General features: G+C 35.8%; 1 pseudogene; it reads right to left on the bottom strand.

Annotated features, from left to right (window-relative positions):
• Nucleotides 1–6,644: 6,644 nt before the first annotated feature.
• On the bottom strand, nt 6,645–7,523 carry LOC149217944 (NAC domain-containing protein 22 pseudogene; annotated as a pseudogene).
• Between the last annotated feature and the right edge of the window lie 32 nt (nt 7,524–7,555).

Below are 7,555 nucleotides of genomic sequence, written 5' to 3' on the forward strand. Positions count from 1 at the left end.
TGCAGCAGGCCCATAGTTGTAGGAAAGGGCTTGTAGTGAAACCTTTAGTGTTTAGAGATACCTTTCCAACAAGTTATCGTATGCACCAAACGGAGATAATATGACCAAGTTACAACCCTGGGAAGTTGACTACCCAACTAACCCAAACAGGGTCCACAAACTCTTGGTGTTACATCTCTTGGGGTTAGGGTTTTGATTTTTTAGGGTTTTCTCATATTTTTCAATAATAAATAGGCCCTTGAGCCTCATTGTAACACAATTCAGAGGCATGTAGCCGCCAGATCTCTTCACGGAGATAAGCTACCATCACTCGAGCTATCTTATTTCCATTCTGTTTGTAAGCATAGTTCAGTATTTTTCTATTAATGAAATAAATTGTTTTTCTGCTGCATCTCTATGTTATGATTATATTTGTAAGTTTTCACGTTCTTGTTTAAGTTTGGATCAGTGGTATCAGAGTGGTCTGCGCTTTCTCTGTTTTTCTTTGCATGTCCCAAACAAGGTCAGGGTATAAGGAGTTAGGGCTTGATCTGGTTGAACCATTACAAGATTAGCCTCGCAAAACCTAATGACCTCCCATGGAGGAAGAAAAGAAAGACGAGGGGGCAGGAGATCCTTATGTTGCTTGAGGAATCCCTCGAGCGATAGAGGGATGCGATGATGGATAAATTTGCCCAGATCCTCCGACGAATACTCACAGGCGATGCATCTTCATCCAGCAGCCACTCTGGAGGCACCACTCCTTTTAAGGTACAAATTAACTTTGATATTCCCATATTAGAAGACCTTATAGATGCAGACGTCGTACATAAATGGTCAAATCTATTGGAAGGATATTTTTTAGTTCATGAATTTTCCAATCGGGAAAAGATTACTTTTCACCTCTTAAAACACTTGACATGTCAAGGATTGGTGGGAAACCTACTGTGAACAAAAGGACGAGAGTGAACCCTCGTTGTTTTTAGCCGCACCCACTTGGAATTATTTCTGAGACACTATCAAGGAACAATATTACCCTCTCGGGAGCTTTCAATAAAAATACATAAAGTGGACCAAACTATGGCAGGGAAGGAACCAAGATGTGGCAGAGTTCACAAATACTTTCCATACCCTTCGCACGAAGTTGGGTATCAAGGGTACTAAGCGACATTTGGTGCTCAAGTACCGCAACTGTTGATCCGAACTTAAACAGGAACACAACAGATTCTCGAGTGCATTTTGTTCAAGTCTCTGGTCGATGCTGGATACAAAACTTACTAAGTCCACGACTTTCCATCCCCAAACTGATGGCCAAACAGAGGTTGTCAACAAGACGATCGTACACTTTCTATGCATGTACAACTCAAAGAATCCATGCACGTGGGATGAAAGTCTCCCCTATGTCCAACATAGCTACAATAGAGCTATGCATAGCTCAACAGGCCATAACCCCTTTCATGTAGGGCTTGGATTTCATCCATTATTCCCCATTGATATTGCCATACCATTTGCAGCCACTTAGGTAGATTTAGCTCACGTTCAGTCCAAAGATGAAAGGGCTAATAACTTCATTGAGCGCATTCAACACATTTTCTAATAGGTTCATGATATATTGGACAAAGCCAATGCTAAGTACATGCAACGCCATGATCAACATCGGGTGCCGAACAAGTTCTAGGTGGGTGACAAAGTTTGGCTACATTTTCAGAAGGAGTGCCTTATTGTCCACCTGGCCGCAAGCTTTCCCCACTCCAATATGGGCCATACACCATCACCAAGGCCATCAGTGACAATGCCTTCGAGCTGAACATCCCACCGTTCCTTGGTCTGCACCCAATGTTCAATGTAGATTGCCTTCGACCATATTTTCCACCATTGTTGGACACATTTGACATTGCATAACAACTCACACCAACAGAGCTCAATCTAGACTTCATGGAACATGCCACAATTGATCAGATAATGGACACACAGATCAAGAACACTCACCAATATAGGATACAATTATATCGAATTGTCAAAGAAAGCCAACTCCTTCACAAGGGCAAGTGGTTCACCAACGACCAGGTTCAACAGAAATTCTGTCACCTCATGGAGGCTCTGCATGAAATGGGGACCATTGCTTCCTAAGGGGGGAGTAATGAACCAGGTGGATATTGGTGGCCACCTACCTATTCCACCTAGACCCCCAATCAATTTCATATGTTTCCTTGTTCATTTCAACATTTACTATTTTTAGCCGATTTTCGGGTCCCTAAACGATGGATTTTTGGGGTCTGCAGTAAGCCCATAGCCATAGGCACGGGCCTTTAGTGAAACCTGTAGTACTTGGCGAGACCTTTCCAACAAGGTATCATACATGCCAAACAAAGATAATATGACCAAATTATGACCCCGAGAAGTTAGCTGCCTAACTAACCCCAATGGGGCCCACAAACTCTTGGTATTACATCTCCTGGGGTTAGGGTTTTGGTTGTTTGAGGTTTTCTCATGTTTTCCAATAATAAATAGTCCCTTGAGCCTCATTGTAACATAGTTCAGAGGCATGTAGCCACCACATCTCTTCTTAGAGATAAGCTACCATCGCCCGAGCTATATTATTTCCATTCTGTTTGTCAGCATAGTTCAATATTTTTCTATTAATGAAATGAAGTGTTTTTCTACTGCATCTCTATGTTTATGATTATATCTATAAGTTGTTGTGTTCTTGTTTAATTTTGGATCATACTATCTATATGATTTTGGTTTTTTTGTGCTTGTTCATTAAGTTCACTTTACTCTGAGTATGGAAATTCCTACCTCAGTGATGATTATTGATATACATTTGCATTGTAATCCTTGAATGTTCCCTGCCAGTTTCCAACCATTTTCTCTGATTCGGTCCTTGGAATGATAAATCACTTCAATCTTTTAAACTTATTTTACAGACTTCACACTTTAGGGGGCAATTTGTTACACATCAATTTGTTGCCATGACACTTGATCAGTTTATGGGTCTTTTTACCATCTGTGAACATGTTTGATTGAACTCCCTTAGAATTCAAACATCCAAAAATATCTTGAAGGAGATGGGAAATTTGGGAATAATAGCTATCACACCTTGTCAAGTTTCACCTGTGCTGATTTTCCTAGATTTTCTCGCGCATTCATTGGAATTAACTCTGAGAACAGCTCAGAGATGCGCTCTGTCTACCACTATAAACCCACGAAGGTGAATTCAAGAAAGTAAAAATAAAATGTACATTCTAGAAACATAGTTGGTTGAATATTTCCCAACTGAAAGCTTCCAAGTGATGACTATTTGAACTATAACCCTCAGATGATGCATCTTAATCCCTTTCCTCCAAGAAACTTAATCCCTCAATTAGGGCATCTCACCCTCCTCTTTTGGATCTAGAACTTCTTCCTCTTGGACTATAAAATGACTAGAGGGTAGAGGGTTTAAGGAGGTCAGAACTTAGAGAAGATAAACATATGTTGCTAGTTTGAGATTGGAAAGCTTGTCATCTAAGGAGAAGATTGAAGGCATTTGGGAGGAACCTCACGACATCAAGGTGAAGGTTGTAAGGATCCTCTTCATCTTTGATGAATAGAAATGAACACTTTCTCCCATTGATTTGTCTTATTGGAATGATGAATGGTTTATAATTGTTTAAGGTGTTTATTAAGGAAATTAAATTCCTAATCTCCTTGATCATTAGGTTGAGTTTTGTGTGGATTATTATATTGCATATTCTTTTGATCCTTTTATGGTTTATGGTTGCGGGTCTTATCAAGCTTTGAGGAGATGCATTAAGTCACAAAAAGGGATCTTCATCGAGCATATCATGAAATAGGGAAGAGGCTCGTACATTAGCTTTAATTCTTATAATTCAAACAAGTCTAACTTAGGGAAAGAGTTATTTCAATTGTCCTTCTTGTTTCTAGTTTCTGTCAAGGATATAGGGAGATCATTCTTGTCCGCAAGAGGGATTTGTCGACTACAACACTCATAAAGACTCTCTAGAGTAATTTTACTTGGTCTCCCTTTGCTAGAGGGGGTCTAGAAATATGAGAAGGAGTACTCATAGTTTAAATAAACAAAATAAAAGTTAACAAGAAGAGGGAAAGAGGGAATGTATGCACCTGCCAGAGTTGTATTGAGCGTCGCTAAGATTGCAGACTTCGCTAAGACCACAAAAGTGTTGTTGCAGACCCGAGAGAAACCAGCCACAAATCTGCATATCTGAATTCAAAAAAATGTCGTAGAGTTTATATGCGAGACCATTAGGGTTTTTACACTGTAGATGCGAGACTTCACCATAGATGTTGTGGAGGTATGTATGACAAAGGTCCCAGCAAAGATATATATATATATATATATATATATATATATATATATATATATATATATATATATATATATATATATATAGATATAGATATATATATATATATATATATATATATATATAGATATATAGATATAAGCGAGTGTAGGCGAGTTCACCACAGAGATGTTTTTATGTCCTTAGCTACAAAGAAAACCTATTGTTCGTAATTGTGCAATCGAGAGAAAATGAGCCACAGAAATATACCCATGATTAAAGCTTATGAGTTGTAGAGATCAAACAAGTCGTACGGATCAAAATTTATCATTCATGCAAGCCTCGGAGAAAATGTGCATGCAAGCGACAGAGAAATAGATTGATGTGAGCCTTAGAAAAAAAGTATTCATTTGAGTCTTATTCATGCGAGCCTTAAAGAAATTGTTATGTATATTTCTCCCATAGATGTTGCATGAATGTTTTTATGTCCTGAATGGCAGAGAAAACCTATTGATCATAATAGCGTAGTCAAGAGAAAATGAGTCACAGAAATATACCCACGATTAAAGATTATGAGTTGCAGAGGTCAAACATATTGCGAGGATCAAAAGTTACCATTCATTTGATCCTCATAGGAAATATTCATGTAAGCCACAAAGAAATAGATTGATGTGAGCCTAAAAAAAAACATGCCTGTTGACATTTATCAACCACATTTATTAATTTATTTGTGCTAGTATAAAAGAGATCAAACTTATAACTTTAAATATATTTTAATTATATAAAGGAAATTTATATTAATTATAATTTATTTTAATTTATAAAAAACAAATATTATTATTATTGAAATATTTATATTTATATTATAATCATATTTTATTGTACTAGGGAAAGATGCTGTAGTGTCAATAAAGAAGTGTAAACATTTAAATATGGATTTAATATAAGAGAAATGTTAGAATGTTTGTGATTAAAAAATAATAATAATAAAATATAATATGATTTAATTAAAAAAGTAATAAAGCATAAAACATAATAAAGTTTGTTTTTATTAATAAAATTATAAACAATTTTTCCTTCAAAAATTATAACATACATATCACATTAAAATGAATTCAAATAATATGTTTCATATTCTTAACCATGGTATTTTAAACCATATAATTAGTAAACACACAGAAACTTAATAATTTAATTAATAAATATATAATTAAAAGTAAAAATATTTATAAATATAGAAAGATGAAATATATATATAATATAAATAGTAGCTATAAATTATGAACTAATATAAATTAAAATAATTATTCGTATTTGAAAACTTCATATTTAAACTTGATAAATAAGTATATAAAAAATTATTGTTTACAATAAAAAAAAATCTAAGATTTATAAATGTTTATCTAAATAGCATAGATCTATTTTTATTTGGAATCTATCAAGCATGTAGATGAATCAAATCTTTATAGGTTTAAACATTTCTTCAAATTTTACACTCCAAAAACGTTTTGCATATTGAGAGATTTGATTCCTATTTAGACTAATACTAATATATAAACATCGTATTTATAATATTATTATTACAAATAAAAGTATATAATTTTTTTATTAGCACTGTGTGTAAAATCTATTTTATTTTTATATAGAGATATTTGTATTAATATTCATATTTGTTAAGTTCAAAAATAATTTCTATAATTTTGAATTAAAGAAATGTGTAATTAATTTTTTATTCAACCTGGAGTTGACACCACCTTTGAATATAAATGAGCCATTGTCACTCCTATGCATCCACTTTGAGAGTGCAAGCTGATAATGGTATATGGTATCTCATGAAGTATTGAAATGTTTTTCCGGGAAAATGCGTAATCTGGACAACTCCATTCAAAACTTTATTTGTATATGTAAGGAAAAGAGAATAATGAAATAAAATGCATTCCTAGGTTTAATATTCAATTCTTATATCATTAGACTTCATATCCATATCCATGGTTGATTATGCATTTGATGCCCGTTGGTTTCTTCTTCACGCTTGAGCCTGGAGAAGCTACAAACCCTAATCAAATCCAGAATGAAGGTACAGTACTCATCACTTTAGAATTATGAAATGTGGATGAGGTATACAGAAGAGCATATAGAGTAGCCATCAGCGGCCAAAAAGTTCAACAGCAGTTATTTCCAGATTTTAGGCATCTTCAATACCATAGATTCTTCACAAAACATCATTATTTCCGCCCACTGAAACGTACTATCTACATTATTCATTTTACTCCCTCTACATTCTCCAAATTAAGAAACTATGTCTCCATCATTGGATTTCATTGGTACAAACTGCCATTAAGGGTGACTGAAAGACAGTTAGTTGCCTTCATATTCATGACCAACTGAAACAACCAGTTTTTCTTTCTCAACGCGGTCAGGCTTTGTTCGTTCTTCCATCGACTTCTGAGAAGCACACTTTCTGTAGATTCGGCATAACACCATATCCACATTCTTCTGCACATGCCAACTTACAATCATTCAGAAACTTTCTACCAAGAAAAGCAATGTGCTTCATTTCTTTGGGTGCTGAGATTTTTGTGTGTATTGTGTCCATCTATCAATAACACTATTATTAAAATATTATATCACCTTGGGCGGGGACGAGCTCAAATCCGGCATCCTATACTCGTTCATGATCCACTCCGTCCTTTGCCCAAGCGGGGCTCGTCCTTTATAAAATACAAGAGTTTTCTTAACACCGATGCACTGAAGCAGCTCGTTGCGAACCGCTCTGTCTGAACCGGTGGCTTTCCAGTAACCCGACTTCGTCAATCTGCTTGGCCGAGGGAATTTATTGGTATCTCTTGGAACGAAGAAGAACCATTGCCTTTCCCGACCATCACTAGCCAAACCTGCAACAAATTTATACATCAATTTCAAGTGAAAAAACATTTTCAAATTGAAACTGAAGGAATCCACACTGAGTGATCCCCCTGGTGACACCCAGGGATCATATCATATCAAATTCAAACCGGGAATAGTCAGAAAGAATTTAAATTTACCTTGTAACTCCCATGGATCATATTGATACAAGTCCAAGGTTGGTATGATTATATCGAAATGCAGCTGGTGGCCTCCTTCCACACGTTTCTTGAGATAGAAACCCACCAGTTCCTCCTCCGTGGGATAGAATCTGAAACCTGGAATGACCATCGACTCGCCCTGCACCGCTCCATCGTTGTACATTTCTTCCATCTGATCGGCTTGGAAAAACCGCTTATACAAAT

This window comes from Pinus tabuliformis, chromosome 1_1 (genome assembly GCF_031772625.1).
Source record: "Pinus tabuliformis cultivar Carrire ecotype Pingquan chromosome 1_1, CPIR1, whole genome shotgun sequence".
NCBI classification, from domain to species: domain Eukaryota; kingdom Viridiplantae; phylum Streptophyta; class Pinopsida; order Pinales; family Pinaceae; genus Pinus; species Pinus tabuliformis.